Source organism: Haliotis rubra, unplaced genomic scaffold (genome assembly GCF_003918875.1).
Source record: "Haliotis rubra isolate DU_JTF1 unplaced genomic scaffold, ASM391887v1 Scf23, whole genome shotgun sequence".
Classification (NCBI taxonomy): Eukaryota; Metazoa; Mollusca; class Gastropoda; order Lepetellida; family Haliotidae; genus Haliotis; species Haliotis rubra.
This window is the reverse complement of record NW_025766336.1, coordinates 325,491-343,474: the sequence shown is the minus strand read 5'-3', so window position 1 is coordinate 343,474 and position 17,984 is coordinate 325,491. Positions and strand designations below refer to the sequence as shown.

Genomic DNA, 17,984 nt, shown 5'->3' with positions numbered 1-17,984 from the left:
GGTGCAAAATAATTCTTCCCTTCCGTCTCACAACGACCAATTACACAACCATTCCTCCCCTAGATCTGCACCTATCTCTTAAGGATGACTTCCAAATAGTTTGTGTTAACGATCGCCATGCCTCTGTGCCTAGGTGGGAATCTATTTAAAAATAAGTTAGTGATGACTGGTTAGAGGATTGGTGGTAGATTCTTGGCAGAAACTTACTAGGTTATTACAATTATTGCAAAGAAGTACGGGTTATTACGAACTACGCAATAACTTATGCCAGCCGGGGTGCGCGTTATTACAAAGTATAGCATAACCTCTGGGTGCAGAGCGTAACGTTTTCATATACCTATTATTTTGATTGCCAAAGAACCCACATAAACACAGTAAACTGGCTAACTGCTCGTTCTGTCCTCTTCATACCGAGGCAAGGCAATAATAACTACTGATGTCATTTGGTATGATGTGGATGGGTCGGAACAGCTGACCTGCCCTCAACTGTCAGGAAACCCTATGTGTGTGTTTCCTCATCGACCCCTGTTCAAATCGAATGTTAACAAGTGGGTCGGCGTCTTGCAAGCAAGAGATAAGAGGTTCGTTTTCATTTTTCAATCTATGTCAACATGTAAGGGGAAAAAATAGAGGGAATAGCTTCACTATGACGCAATCGCTGCATGGAGACACCAATTCGTGTTACGGCCATAAAATCACAATTTGTTGTGGGAGTGATTACCTGTGGAGCTCCGAAGACGGATATATCGTTGTATATCTAGGTGAATATTTGTATGGCTTCATCTTATAGTGAGAAAGGGTAAACTATCTACAATCGAAAAGATAAATTCGTCAAAAAGCTCAAGATAATATTATGTTGTGTTACTTAACTTTCCGTACATTACTGACAATGATCACGTGTGGATTTAAATGTTTCTTCATTGCACACATTCTAAAACAGAGCTAAGGATATAATGAACTTGCAAATGACGTACGCGCCCAGGGAGCTACCATGAGCACATGAAGAACAGAATGGGAAAATGTCAACATCGGGGCACTAAGACAGGACACAGCACCATTCCTTTTTATACGATACCATATGTTATTGTTCTCCTTCACTATAACTGTCATATTTACTCGCACAAAATATGGGGAATCATGAACTGTAACTTGCACGATCACAAGAAAGATGGGCTTTGATAAGGACTGCCGGAGGTGGAAACTCCCGCAAACACACCCTTACGATTCCTCGGCGTACAACCCTCAGTTATTTAAATATTTTGACACTTCGGTGGAAAGTCGCTGGCCAGTCGGGGCAATTAGTATTACTGATTATTCTTTTGAACAGTAAGAGTAACTCAGCATTTGGAATGTGTCGTCTACAATGTGGTAAAGGTCCATTGAACGCTGGATTCACCAGGGGATACCCAATAAGTTCAGTATGTCCCAGTTTCTGATTTGCAGACTTGGGACAGGTTTATCCAGACAAGTTGTTAATGAGGAGCCCCGGACAGTTCACCCTCTGCAAACACCATAAGTCCAGGACTGATTAATAAGAAATCATGCTAACAAGAAACCGAGTCTTAAAACATTTGCCCGACCCCCCATCAAATCGTTGTTAACTTGTAATCAAATCGTTGTTAACTTGTAATCAAATCTTTGTTAACTTGCATCGCGCAATCGTAATAGTATTATCACTGTTTATGAAATCGGAGGTACAAACCAGATCATGCCTTACCAGATAATCTGCGACCACTCGTTACATCACCAATAACAAAATCGAAGTATTGTCGTCACGCCCCAATGCTGTTTAGTGCTTACAAACTGGGTGAATATCGTCGTCTCTCTGCAGTAATTGTTCACATCAGCCCAGATTTATACCGGACTTCGAGACATATGCACGTGTCTGGAATCGTCCTAACCGTTATGTGAGGACGGGTCAGTAATGGATGAGATGCCCATGACAGCCAGAATGTACCTGTTTCTTGTCTAGTAAATCGGGATTGGCCAAAAGTACCAAGACAAAATGCTAGCCATGTTTGTGGACAGTTGTTGTTCATATGTTGTCTTCCTGGTGATAACACGTGTGCCCACCGTGCACGTAACGTAGCTGGCTACCTCCAGCAGTAAACCAATACCAGGGTCATGAGCCAACAGAACGTCTTACACATGAACATTAGATGTGTTCCTCGACGTCAAAGGTTACGTACTACGTCAGTCGCAGGTCCAGGGTCAGTAGTTCTGTGATAATTATATTTCTGTTTAAAAAAGACATCTTTTTCAGAGAAAGTAAAAAGTAGCATACGGTGCAGCTACGGTGTAAGGTCCTGTAAATATCTACATGCTAGATATCGAACAGTTGAGGAAGTGTGCGTGTAGCAGCGAACGGAATTATCTTTTATGTCACGTGTTGATGTGTTGGTTGATCCTTGACTTGTAACAGGTCTTCAAGATGTGGCACGCCTTCTCTATAACGTCAGTTTAGTAATCCTAATAATGCTAGGTTAAACAATATTCTGATACATTCACTTTTGATCATTTCACTTTCAAATATATTGGCATCATCATCACTAATGTTCTATGGTGCCAGAGCATGTGTTGGTATCTAATACCGGCTGGTCGGGCTCGTGAATGGGAAACATGTTCTGTTCAAAGTTGTAAACAAGGCTGTTCTTCGTGGACAAGGCCACATCGTGCATGCGCCGTTGATGGTTTCTTACATCAAGAGGCAGATAGCATGTCTACCATGGCCTGAAGGGTGGCCAGATCTCAATCCCACCCATACAGCATGTTTGGGAGGTTATTGACCATAAAAATAAGTCTGAGATCCCCCAGTACAATCTCCTGACATAATTATTGGAACAAGCCCTCCATCAAGAATGGAACGCAACACCTCAACAACTCCCTACGTCGGCGGATCTTACGTTTGTACATGTGCATAGGTCAGTGACCTTGCGTGACACGGCGTAATGTCCCTATGTATAAAACCTGAGTGACATGATCAGTCCAGGAGACGGACCCAGATCATCGACAGAAGCGGACGGATTGAGCGGCTAGTCGTGGCGTAGGCCTAGGCTGTTGCCTCACCAACGACTACGTCGACGATGAAGAATCACCGTCCGACTTCTGCAAGTGTGTAAGTAACAGAGCCGGTCTCCGCACGGGGCATTGGCAACTCGGTCCCGGAAAGCGTTCTTTCACGTGTTTACAATCACCTTGTACCATTTTGACCATTATTCCCCAACCATAATAAACATGACGGCTGGCATCATCAGTTTCTGTCTTCCTTCTGTCAACCATCCTGAACTTTCATCCGAGAGCATCCCCAACGAACGCCCTTGGACATTATGGTTAATGATCAGATGCTGATACTATGAAAATACATTGTGTTGCGCTAGTTTTTCCCATGTGTATATATTTACATCAGGCCTGGACGCCTTAGTGCAACATAACTTCGTCCATCTCTGTCACCGGAACATATACAGTCCTCTCCATTAGGCCACAGCAGAACAACAATGTATACAACAGCAATAAGTTGTGCTATACAGCAGTACGTTCTTTCCTGTAAACATTCCCCTTCTTGTGAATGCCAGTTAGATCGCTGAAAGACCTCTGTACATCTTCGTCATTGATGGAAAGCTACTTATAAAATATCAGCAAACGTAAGAAACAGGACATTTTGAGCTTTAAAGAACAGGTGCTCGCGGCTTGAATGTGTTCCGAGAAAAACATTATTGAAAATTGACGATTTATACAATTTGTGACATGTAAAATCGTATGAAACGAAAATGCTAAGCTTTGACCGACGTTAATCTAGCTTTTCGATAACTTAGGCATATACGCACTTGTCTATACAATAGACAATAATCAAAGAGAACCACTTTGTACAATAAATGTTTACAGCAAAAACTTGACAAGATAACTTGATGTTGAGAAACCACTCATCAAGCAACGACTGGTGATATCTTGGACACTGCAAGGTAGAGACAGATATTAATCAGCTATTCACGCCATCGCTTAGTGAAACACTTGGACAGAAGCACTGGTTGGGCTACGGGAATACATAACACTTACATCCCCTTGTTACCGGGGAGGAGGGCCGGTAATTTCCTCGCTGATTCATATGAAGCATTGCTGATAAATGTGCTTAACAATCCAATTAAGAATCACCCGTGGCCCCACTGGTCTGTTTCTATACATCTGTCCTCGATGGTGCGGATGTATACTATCAAAACAACCCTCGACCTCGAGTCAAACATGCATATAAACATGAGCCGGCGCCGTCAGTCACGTGTAATGGCTCTGCAATTGCGTCCGTGTTTAAATCATAATGTACATTATATCAGCATTATCAGTTTTTGTGTCGTAAAATAGAAACCAAGCCAGCTGTGATAAATGGCCCAGTTTGCTAGACGCGCATGGGATATCGATAAAGCAATAACTGAATCGCTTTAAATCTATAATGTGCATCATTTAAGAACGTGATGTACGACGTGAATTGACTGCTCTCTCGGTCAATAAAAGTTCTTTCCAGGTAAATTGTCGACCTTTCGTCGACTTACACTACCTCCCCTCAGACGCCTCGAGGAGCACATCTTTATTGCTGCATATACCATCGTATGCCGTGCATGTTATGTGACATGCCTTCCTGTTAGTGTTTACCTGCATGTGTGCCATCAACGTTTAGACAACACGGTTAGAGTCAGTTACTCTGTCAACACACGTAACCATACGCAAATGCCTTTGTGGTGTATTTAAACGGTTAAGTGTGTCTATTTATAAACGTCTTGAAAAATGCGTTAAACCTTTTCCCTGCAGGGACCCGGTTCTGCAGAAACTCAAAACTACACCTCTTATTATATTACTTGCGCTTTGGAAAATACGTTCCCCAATGTTAACGATGAGTTTATATATATTCGTTTCTTGGTTGAAGGTAATGGATGTTCTCACTTAAAAAGAGGACAGTAAGCGTGTCACTGACCGCCGCCACTAGGCTGATGTTGGCAGTTACGGTACGTGTAGACGCCAACATACTGTTGACGGGGTCAGGCCTCGTGTCCGCCTCATTAAACCGTGTATTCCAGATACAGCACTACCGAGACTATCAGCTGCATTACACAGTGCGTCAGTACAACTAGCGTTTCATACCGTGCCAACAACACTACGGTGAGGTTCAACAACACTACATAGGGCTCCAACAACACTACACTGACCACCACCAGCACTACATAGCGGGCCAACAACACTACACTGACCACCAACAACACCACATAGCGGGTCAACAACACTACACTGACCACCACCAGCACAACATAGCGGGCCAACAACACTACACTGACCACCAACAACACTACACTACACTGACCACTGACCAACAACACTACACTAGCCACCAACAACACTACACTGACCACCAACAACACACACTACAGACCAACAACACTACACTGACCACCACTACACTGACCACCAACAACACTACACTGACCACCAACACTGATACACCAACACTGACCACATAGCGGGCTACACTGACCAACACTACACTGACCACAACAACACTACCAACAACACTACACTGACCAACAACAACATACACTACACTGACCACCAACAACACTACAGCGGGCCAACAACACTACACTGACACTACACCGATTATACTACACCAACAACAACACCAACATAGCGGGCCAACAACCACCACAAACACTACACTGACCACCAACAACACTACATAGCGGGCCAACAACACTACACTGAGCACCAACACCACACACACTACACTGACTACACTGACCACCAACAACACTACATAGCAAACAACACTACATAGCGGGCGGGACCACCAACAACACTACATACTACACTGACCACCAACAACACTACACTGACCACCAACAACACTACACTGACCACCAACAACACTACACTGAACAACACTAACTACACTGACCACCAACAACACTACATAGCGGGCCAACAACACTACACTGACCACCAACAACACTACACTGACCACCAACAACACTACACTGACCACACTACAACAACAACACACACAACAACACTACATAGCGGGCCAACAACACTACACTGACCACACTACACAACACTACAACACTACACTGACCACCAACAACACTACACTGACCACCAACAACACTACACTGACCACCACCAGCACTACATAGCGGACCAACAACACTACACTGACCACCAACAACACTACACTGACCACCAACAACACTACACTGACCACCAACAACACTACATAGCGGGCCAACAACACTACACTGACCACCACCAGCACTACACTGACCACCAACAACACTACACTGACCACCAACAACAACACAACTACACTGACCACCAACAACACTACATAGCGGGCCACCAACAACACTACACTGACCACCACCAACACTACATAGCGGGCCAACAACACTACACTGACCACCACCAGCACTACATAGCGGGCCAACAACACTACACTGACCACCAACAACACCACATAGCGGGCCAACAACACTACACTGACCACCAACAACACCACACTACACTGACCACCAACAACACCGCATAGCGGGCCAACAACACTACACAGACCACCAACAACACTACACTGACCACCAACAACTCCACATAGCGGGCCAATAACACACAGTACTACAGGTCAGGGAAAGCAACACTACACCGACACCATCAGCATTTCACTGAGCTTCAGCTCCACTATTCTCCTCGTCAGTAGCACTTGACGGAGCTTGAGACGACACAAAGTCTACTCATTTCGCGATAACTGTATCTGGAACTCACCATACAGCACTTTCCGCAGGGTTAGACACCACAGAAAGTCCACACGTCTAGCTTGTTGTAGCTTGTGTCCAAGACATGTTCGCTCTAAGGTTTTCACAATAAAAATAGTTGTCTTTTCTTACAGTGCTTATGTGATTATCCATGTCTATAGAACACCATTTGCACAGCTAGAAACCATAAAATGTTCGCTCGCTTCGTAAAATGGTAACTAACGACAACAAGTGTATTTTCAATCTATTGAGCACAGTACACCATATATACCAATATTTAATATTGTACAGGTCAATTGGTTAAAGTATCTTAAAACCAATGCGATGTCTGCACCATTTGTTTCATATCGGTTGTACCCAAATACGTCACACTGACAAAACGTATATTTTAGTTTTCAAAATACAAAGCATGCCTTCACTAGACCAAAAAACTACACGACGCCATGTAGCTTACACAACATTCATTCCCAAGAGAGGAAGTACCTTACATATATTTGTGTATTTTATATATCATTGTATTGTCCTATGGGGCTGTGGCCTGTTTGACAGAAATAAACTATTTTAAAGAATTTAGGAAGTTCCTAAAAGCTTTAATAGAAAGCTGATTCAAACAACATATTGATCTCATTCGAATAAGTAAGATAATATGAAAACTTAGATAAGGAAACTTTTTTAACAAGTGAAGCTAGGGACCAGATAGCAGCAGTATGACAGGCTTCGCCATGCCTGTCGAGTATGATCGGCTTCAATGTGTCCATGTAGTATGACCAGCTTCAATGTGTTCATGTGTATGACAACCTTACGTATGATGTGTTTATATTGTATGTTACTCGATTGTGTTCTCGTTGTATGACAGGCTCCAATGTGTTTATGTAGCATAACAGGCTTCAATGTCTTCATGTAGTATAACAGGCTTCAACTGGTTCATGTAGTATAACAGCCTTCAATGTCTTCATGTAGTATAACAGCCTTCAATGTCTTCATGTAGTATAACAGGCTTCAATGTGTTCATGTAGTATGGCAGGCTTCAATGTGTTCATGTAGTATGGCAGGCTTCAATGTGTTCATGTAGTATGGCAGGCTTCAATGTGTTCATGTAGTATAACAGGCTTCAACTGGTACATGTAGTATAACAGACTTCAATGTGTTCATGTTGTATAACAGACTTCAATGTGTTCATGTAGTATGGCCGGCTTCAATGTGCTCATGTAGTATAACAGGCTTCAGTGTGTTCATGTAGTATGGCAGGCTTCAATGTGTTCATGTAGTATAACAGGCTTCAATGTGTTCATGTATTATGGCAGGCTTCAATGTGTTCATGTAGTTTAACAGGCTTCAATGTGTTCATGTAGTATAACAGGCTTCAATGCGTTCATGGAGCATGGCAGGCTTCAATGTGTTCATGTAGTATGGCATGCTTCAACTGGTTCATCTAGTATAACAGGCTTCAATGTGTTCATGTTGTATAACAGACTTCAATGTGATCATGTAGTATGGCAGGCTTCAATGTGTTCATGTAGTATGGCAGGCTTCAATGTGTTCATGTAGTATAACAGGCTTCAATGTCTTCATGTAATATGGCAGGCTTCAATGTCTTCATGTAATATGGCAGGCTTCAATGTCTTCATGTAGTATAACAGACTTCAATGTGTCATGTATTATAACAGACTTCAATGTGTTCATGTTGTATAACAGACTTCAATGTGTTCATGTAGTATGGCAGGCTTCAATGTGTTCATGTAGTATGGCAGGCTTCAATGTGTTCATGTAGTATGGCAGGCTTCAATGTGTTCATGTAGTATAACAGGCTTCAATGTGTTCATGTAGTATTGCAGGCTTCAATGTGTTCATGTAGTATGGCTGGCTTCAATGTGTTCATGTAGTATAACAGGTTTCAACTGGTTCATGTAGTATAACAGACTTCGATGTGTTCATGATGTATAACAGACTTCAATGTGTTCATGTAGTATGGCCGGCTTCAATGTACTCATGTAGTATAACAGACTTCAATGTGTTCATGTAGTATGGCCGGCTTCAATGTGTTCATGTAGTATGGCAGGCTTCAATGTGTTCATGTAGTATGGCAGGCTTCAATATGTTCATGTTGTATAACAGGCTTCAACTGGTTCATGTTGTATAACAGGCTTCAATTCGCTCATGGAGCATGGCAGACTTCAATGTGTTCATGTAGTATGGCATGCTTCAATGTGTTCATGTAGTATAACAGGCTTCAATGTGTTCATGTATTATAACAGACTTCAATGTGTTCATGTAGTATGGCAGGCTTCAATGTGTTCAAGTAGTATGGCAGGCTTCAATGTGTTCATGTAGTATGGCAGACTTCAATGTGTTCATGTAGTATGGCAGACTTCAATGTGTTCATGTAGTATAACAGGCTTCAATGTAGTTCATGTAATATGTCAGGCTTCAATGTGTTCATGTAGTATAACATACTTCAACTGGTTCATGTATTATAACATACTTCAATGTGTTCATGTATTATAACAGACTTCAATGTGTTCATGTAGTATGGCAGGCTTCAATGTGTTCATGTAGTATGGCAGGCTTCAATGTGTTCATGTATTATAACAGACTTCAATGTGTTCATGTTGTATAACAGACTTCAATGTGTTCATGTAGTATGGCAGGCTTCAATGTGTCCATGTAGTATGGCAGGCTTCAATGTGTTCATGTGGTATCGCAGGCTTCAATGTGTTCATGTAGTATAACAGACTTCAATGTGTTCATGTAGTATTGCAGGCTTCAATGTCTTCATGTAGTATAACATGCTTCAACTGGTTCATGTAGTATAACAGGCTTCAATGTGTTCATGTAGTATAACAGGCTTCAATGTGTTCATGTAGTATAACAGGCTTCAATGTGTTCATGTTGTATAACAGACTTCAATGTGCTCATGTAGTATGGCAGGCTTCAATGTGTTCATGTAGTATGGCAGGCTTCAATGTGTTCATGTAGTATAACAGGCTTCAATGTCTTCATGTGGTATGACAGGCTTCAATGTGTTCATGTAGTATAACAGGCTTCAACTGGTTTATGTAGTATAACAGACTTCAACTGGTTCATGTAGTATAACAGGCTTCAATGTGTTCATGTAGTATAACAGGCTTCAATGTGTTCATGTAGTATGTCAGGCTTCAATGTGTTCATGTAGTATGGCAGGCTTCAAAGTGTTCATGTGGTATCGCAGGCTTCAATGTGTTCATGTAGTATAACAGACTTCAATGTGTTCATGTAGTATGGCAGGCTTCAATGTCTTCATGTAGTATAACATGCTTCAACTGGTTCATGTAGTATAACAGGCTTCAATGTGTTCATGTAGTATAACAGGCTTCAATGTGCTCAGGTAGTATAACAGGCTTCAATGTGTTCATGTAGTATGTCAGGCTTCAATGTGTTCATGTAGTATGTCAGGCTTCAATGTGTTCATGTAGTATGGCAGGCTTCAATGTGTTCATGTAGTATGGCAGGCTTCAATGTGTTCATGTAGTATCGCAGGCTTCAATGTGTTCATGTTGTAGAACAGACTTCAATGTGTTCATGTGGTATTGCAGACTTCAATGTCTTCATGTAGTATAACATGCTTCAATGTGTTCATGTTGTATAACAGGCTTCAATGTGTTCATGTAGTATAACAGGCTTCAATGTGTTCAAGTAGTATAACAGGCTTCAATGTGTTCATGTTGTATAACAGACTTCAATGTGTTCATGTAGTATAACAGGCTTCAATGTGTTCATGTAGTATAACAGGCTTCAATGTGTTCATGTAATATAACAGCCTTCAATGTGTTCATGTTGTATAACAGGCTTCAATGTGTTCATGTTGTATAACAGACTTCAATCTGTTCATGTTGTATAACAGGCTTCAATGTGTTCATGTAGTATGGCCGGCTTCAATGTGTTCATGTAGTATGGCCGGCTTCAATGTGTTCATGTAGTATGGCAGGCTTCAATGTGTTCATGTAGTATAACAGGCTTCAATGTGTTCATGTAGTATGGCAGGCTTCAATGTGTTCATGTAGTATGGCAGGCTTCAATGTGTTCATGTAGTATGGCAGGCTTCAATGTATTCATGTAGTATGACAGGCTTCAACTGGTTCATGTAGTATAACAGGCTTCAATGTGTTCATGTTGTATGGCAGGCTTCAATGTGTTCCTGCATGATGCTAGACTTCAATGTGTTCATGTAGTATGGCAGGCTTCAATGTGTTCCTACATGATGCTAGACTTCAATGTGTTCATGTAGTATGGCAGGCTTCAATGTGTTCCTGAATGATGCTAGGCTTCAATGTGTTCATGTAGTATGGCAGGCTTCAATGTGTTCATGTAGTATGGCAGGCTTCAATGTGTTCATGTAGTATGGCAGGCTTCAATGTGTTCTTGCATGATGCTAGGTTCCACCTTGTCGTTGCAGGATGAAAGGTATCAAAGTGTTCACCGGGGCAAAACCTCCATGTTTCATATATGATGACATGTAATGGATACATGATTAGAACACCAAGAATATGAATGTCCAGCCGCAGTGCGACAAGTGATATGAAGGTAAACGTGATATGAAGGTTTGAAACGCTGATCTTGAGTGGCAGCCTACATACTGTGTTACAGTCAGGCCTCTGTGTGATGAATAAAACATTGGGACCAGTAGCACCATGCCACATATTACAATCACTTGTCAGTGAATCTGACACATTAAGGCCTAATTGTCCGAATATTTCACGGGGTGCAAGGACCTGCTAGTGATCACTTTCTTCGCCAATGCATACTAATGGCAATCGTCCTACCTGCTACGTGAGGTAGTGCTTCTTTACAGTTGCAGCTATTGTTATATTGATTAGACAGTACTGACACGTGTGCTGTGCTGGAACACGGTCACATCAGATTGAAGTATGAGATGTCTTGACGTAGAAATATATGAGAAGAAATATTGATGGAAATTATTTTCTGATTAAGGAATCTTTGGAACTATATGATGAGAAGGAATGAGGAATTGTCTTGTATCAGCAGTGACAAAAACACACGTACAGTATCGGAACATGGGTACACGACGGTATAGAGGAGATTTAAGTGTGCAGTATCGGAACATGGGTACACGACGGTATAGAGGAGATTTTAGTGTGCAGTATCGGAACATGGGTACACGGCGGTATAGTGGAGATTTAATTGTGCAGTATTGGAACATGGGTACATCTCTGCGGAGATTTAAGTGTACAGTATCGGAACATGGGTACATGCCGGTATAGAGGAGATTTGGGTTTACGGTATCGGAACATGGGTACATGAAGGTATAGAGGAGATTTAAGTGTACAGTATCGGAACATGGGTACATGACGGTATAGTGGAGATTTAATTGTGCAGTATTGGAACATGGGTACATCTCTGAGGAGATTTAAGTATGCAGTATCGGAACATAGGTATATGGCGGTATAGAGGAGATTAAAGTGTGCAGTATTGGAACATGTGTACGTGGCGGCACTGGTGAGATTCACATGTACAGTATCGAAACATATGTACATGACGGTTTAGAGGAGATATAATTGTACATAATGGTATAGAGGAGATTTAGGTTTACGGTATCGGAACATGGGTACATGGCGATATAGAGGAGATTTGGGTGTACAGTATCGGAACATGGGTACATGGCTGCATAGAGGAGATTTAAGTGTGCAGTATCGGAACATGGGTACATGGCGGTTTAGAGGAGATATAATTGTACATAATGGTATAGAGGAGATTTAAGTATGCAGTATCGGAACATGGGTACATGGCTGCATAGAGGAGATTTGGGTGTACAGTATCGGAACATGGGTACATGGCTGCATAGAGGAGATTTAAGTGTTCAGTATCGGAACATGGTTACATGGCTGCAAAGAGGAGATTTAAGTGTTCAGTATCGGAACATGGGTACATGGCTGCACTGAGGAGATTTGGGTTTTACAGTATCGGAACATGGGTACATGACGGTGTAGAGGAGAATTAAGCGTGTCACTTTGGAGTGGGTGAATGTTTTTGTTTCTTTTTTTGTATATGTGTGTGTAAAGCTTGTCCGTCATAAATAGACTTCTCCACATCCTAGCCGCTCCTTGCCTGTATTTATAACCCGAAGCCATTCTGTCACATATCTAGTTGTACCTGCTGGGGAATAACAGCATACAATCACTTCAGCAATAATGGACATGTTTTGGAAGACACTGTAAGCCTCACAATTAAGCTTCGTTTACTGTCACAGATCACTGATAACATACCCGAACACTGAAGTAAGCATATTGTATTATCGTGTTAAATATCAAGTACCTTTCATGTAAAACAGATATGGCTACAGGGAGCGTAGTATCCATTGCACATCAAATGGTGTAAGCATGTTCATTTTACTCAACAGTAATGAGACACCGCCTACCTTTACGATTTGTCCTGTATCCAGAGATTACCAGCTAATTATGTCAGAACGTACGGGCAAAAGTTGGCTGTATCACCCTGCCTAGTGGTATTCCCAACGCAAGCAGCTTGGAGAACGTTGAGCGCGGAGTATGGTATCACACATCGATTGACTACATAGAACACAGGGAGAGCTACTAGCTAACAACTCTCACTGGAAGTCCTGCTACAGCTACAAGAAGCATTCTGAGAGGAACTCACTGCGCATGTGTCATGGTCACAGTCTGTGTTGGAAAAGCGCAACCTAACAAATCACTACGAACTGCTACATGTCAGTAAGCTATGTAATGGTAATACCTCGGTGTTGTAAGGAAGAATGTTGCACATGCGGAATGTTGTTAATGAAGGTTCGAAATACAGACATTGTTAAATGCTACTTAAATACACTCGCATTGTCATGTTACTTGAGTGTGTTTGTGGTTCTGTACAAGCCCTGACAGAGGTATATGCGCTTACTAGGTCTAGGCCATCTTCCCCCTGCCTAATTGCCCATTTCCCCCAGGTCAACTGTCCTTAGCCTATTGCCCTTACTTGTGTCCATTGCCAAGTGTACCCTGTCTATTGTCCCGGACGATTTCTCCCCAGATCAACTACCCCAATCGATCCCCCTTGCCTTATGTGCCTAGGCCTATTTCCTCACTCAATCTAGCTTATTGCCAGTACCTATTGCCCCCTGCCTATGTCCCCCTGGTATATTTCCCCAGGTCAGCTACCCCAAGCCTATTGCCAGTGCCTATTGCCCCCTACCTAGTATTTCCAACTGACCTATTGTCCTCTGATCTATTGTCACCTGCCTCGTATGTCCCCCTGACCTATTGTCCTCTCATCTATTGTCCTCTGGTCTATTGTCCCCTGCCTATTGTCCCCTGCCCAGGTCAAGTACTCGGAGATCATTTTAATGCGCAATAAGATAATAATATATGCTTATCATAGTACTTGTTTTCAGAGTATTCTATTAAATACTTAAATATAACAGCTGATACTTTCTCAGTGATACTTATAGAAAATGGAAGCCAACACAGACTCCGCCAAACGACTTTTCCATGTTGTATACGATTTTGAAGACATGGACAATTTTAGGGCCAGTGCTCATAACCTGTGCTATTATATCGTGACACCCAGTGTCAGTAATACAGTGTTGGCTTTTATCACATTAAAGTATGGAATATTCAGTATGCAAATGTTTGGCTACTTGTGGTTCGAGAGGTAGAGGGTTGACCTCGGGGTAGTGACCAAGAGGAGGATTTTACCTGGGGTAGTTGACTTGAGTGGGGAATAGAATAGACAGCAGGGAATGCGGCGGGGAGAGTTGGGGGTGAGGGTACCAGATTTTACGATAAATATTCTGCCTTTTCGTGAAGAATTCCAACGCCAAGTTTTCTTTATGCCTCCAGTATGCATTACAATGCACGTCAATATATCGCACACAACAGGTAGGAACCAGCGTCTCGTGCGTCTAATGTGCTGCCATCCTATACATCCTAAACTTAAGGAGACAATGTTTGATTACATGTCTGTTTCTTTCTGGCGATTTATCTGTATTAGCTGCGAGAACGGATAATTTGAACAGTATCTTTCTGAGAATTATCTCTTTCCGGCAGATTTATCATTAAACTGTATTTCTTCACACTCCCGGTATTTTCGTTTTTCTAGTGAGATTACTGTGATGTGAGAGACACGACCAGTTTATCTGGAGTGACGTCAGCATGGTTCTAGTGTGGGATTGTTTAATCTTACGGATATCAGACAGGCAGACATGTTTATTCAGCACAACTCCCATCATACAAACAAAACAAATGTGTGTAAGGTTCGGGGAGATATCCACTGATATGCTTGGCTAGGATATTTCTTTTGTAAGTAATGAAGATTAAGCGACACGTGAAATTAATTTTTAAATAATAAATACTTCTTGATAAACAATATGCGTGTGTGTTTGGATGCCAATTTAAACATAGTTTTCGTCAAGAATCATTTATTAGTTGCCTTGTTAGTTGGTGTTGTTTCAGCATCTAAATGTAAGGTGAAATATATGCCTTCATATTGGTAAAATGACGATTTGGATGGGGATAAACTTATAACACATCTTCTCCTGCCGTTCTACTTCTTCACATTTACTCTCTCCACTGTATTATAATAATTACGTTAGTACATTTATATTTTCTTGTAGCTGGTATCAGGAAGAGCGATAGCAACACCTGCAAAGGTAAATTCATCCTGACATCTTTCTGTCAACATTTGCCGATACAGCATATATATAAACACTGTGGACACCCTTTGGCGATACACAGATACATTCTGGACGGGTACCAACTTTGCGGCTAAAGCAAGATAACAAATTGTAATGATGTAAAATAAGTTTAAACAAAATGTCACTCCCAACTGGCTCACGGTTGTTGTACGGAAAGTTTGAAATACTGGATTCAATGGAGTTGTTCCCGTACATTTGCACTTTGATTTTGACTGTTGCTTTCACGAAAATGCATTGTAGAATGACTTGCGTCAGTCACAGGGACGTCTTGCAACAACATCTGTAACGTATCCATGATGGATAGGTTTATATATATACAAGCTTACGTATATTGAATACAGTTATGTATTTTCCTCAGTGGCCTCTGCCAAACGCATAAAGCATCCTGAAAACGTTTCTGCTGACTGGGCACAACACGTGAGTAAACAAATCACTAACTGCTTAGGGCAACACCTGTGGAATATGCATATCCTCTCACATCCAGACAACCCCTGTGGACACACATATCTTCTCACATACAGACATCCAGACAACCCCTGTGGACACACATATCTTCTCACATACAGACATCCAGGCAACCCCTGTGGACACACATATCTTCTCAAATACAGACATCCAGGCAACCCCTGTGGACACACATATCTTCTCAAATACAGACATCCAGACAACCCCTGTGGACACACATATCATCTCAAATACAGACATCCAGACAACCCCTGTGGACACACATATCTTTCTCACATACAGACATCCAGACAACCCCTGTGGACACACATAGCTTCTCACATACAGACATCCAGGCAACCCTTGTAGAACACACATATCTTCTCACATACAGACATCCAGACAACCCCTGTGGACACACATATCTTCTCACATCCAGACAACCCTTGTAGAACACACATATCCTCTCGCATACAGACATCCAGGCAACCTCTGTGGACACACATATCTTCTCACATACAGACATCTAGACAACCCCTGTGGACACACATATCTTCTCACAGACAGTGTACAGGCACACATCCAGACAAACAGACCCTGTGGAACACACATATCTTCTCACATCCAGGCATCCAGGACAACCCCTGTAGAACACACATATCTTCTTACATCCAGACAACCCTTGTAGAACACACATATCTTTCACATATACAGACATCCAGGCAACCTCTGTGGGCACACATATCTTTTCACATCCAGACAACCCTTGTAGAACACACATATCTTCTCACATACGGACATCCAGACAACCCCTGTGACACATTATATCTTCTCACACACATATCTGGACACACATATCTCACATACAGACATCTAGACAACCCCTGTGGACACACATATCTTCTCACATACAGACATCCAGACAACCCCTGTGGACACACATATCTTCTCACATACAGACATCCAGACAACCCCTGTGGACACACATATCTTCACAAATACAGACATCTAGACAACCCCTGTGGACACACATATCTTCTCACATACAGACATTTAGACAACCCCTGTGGACACACATATCTTCTCCAGGCAACCCTTCTCAAATACAGACATCTAGACAGCCCCTGTGGACACACATATCTTCTCACATACAGACATCCAGACAACCCCTGTGGACACACATATCTTCACAAATACAGACATCCAGGCAACCCCTGTGGACACACATATCTTCTCAAATACAGACATCCAGACAACCCCTGTGGACACACATATCTTCTCAAATAAACAGACATCCAGACAACCCCTGTGGACACACATATCATCTCAAATACAGACATCCAGGCAACCCCTGTGGACACACATATCTTCTCACATACAGACATCCAGACAACCCTTGTAGAACACACATATCTTCTCACATACAGACATCTAGACAACCCTTGTAGAACACACATATCTTCTCACATACAGACATCCAGGCAACCCCTGTGGATCACACATATCTTCTTACATCCAGGCAACCCTTGTAGAACACACATATCTTCTCAAATACAGACATCCAGACAACCCCTGTGGACACACATATCTTCTCACATACAGACATCCAGACAACCCCTGTGGACACACATATCTTCTCACATACAGACATCTAGACAACCCCTGTGGACAGACATGTCTTCTCATATACAGACATCTAGACAACCCCTGTGGACACACATATCTTCTCACATACAGACATCCAGACAACCCCTGTGGACACACATATCTTCTCACATACAGACATCTAGACAATCCCTGTGGACACACATATCTTCTCACATACAGACAACCCCTGTGGACACACATATCTTCTCAAATACAGACATCCAGACAACCCCTGTGGACACACATATCTTCTCACATACAGACATCGAGACAACCCCTGTGGACACACATATCTTCTCGCATACAGACATCCAGGCAACCCCTGTGGAACACACATATCCTCTCACATACAGACAACCCTTGTAGAACACACATATCTTCTCACATACAGACATCTAGACACCCCCTGT

The 17,984-nt window shown here is 42.2% G+C and overlaps 1 protein-coding gene across 3 annotated transcripts in view; it reads right to left on the bottom strand.

The window, feature by feature from the left end:
- The window catches only part of LOC124277949 (solute carrier family 22 member 4-like), a 93,336-nt gene extending 79,795 nt beyond the window's left edge, over nucleotides 1-13,541 (bottom strand). For 2 of the 3 annotated variants that reach the window (XM_046713666.1, XM_046713667.1), the window contains exon 1: nucleotides 13,198-13,541. The gene's annotated coding sequence lies outside the window, so the exon portion shown is untranslated. The remainder of the gene's footprint in view (nucleotides 1-13,197) is intronic. The other variant, XM_046713669.1, reaches the window with a different exon arrangement.
- Between the last annotated feature and the right edge of the window lie 4,443 nt (nucleotides 13,542-17,984).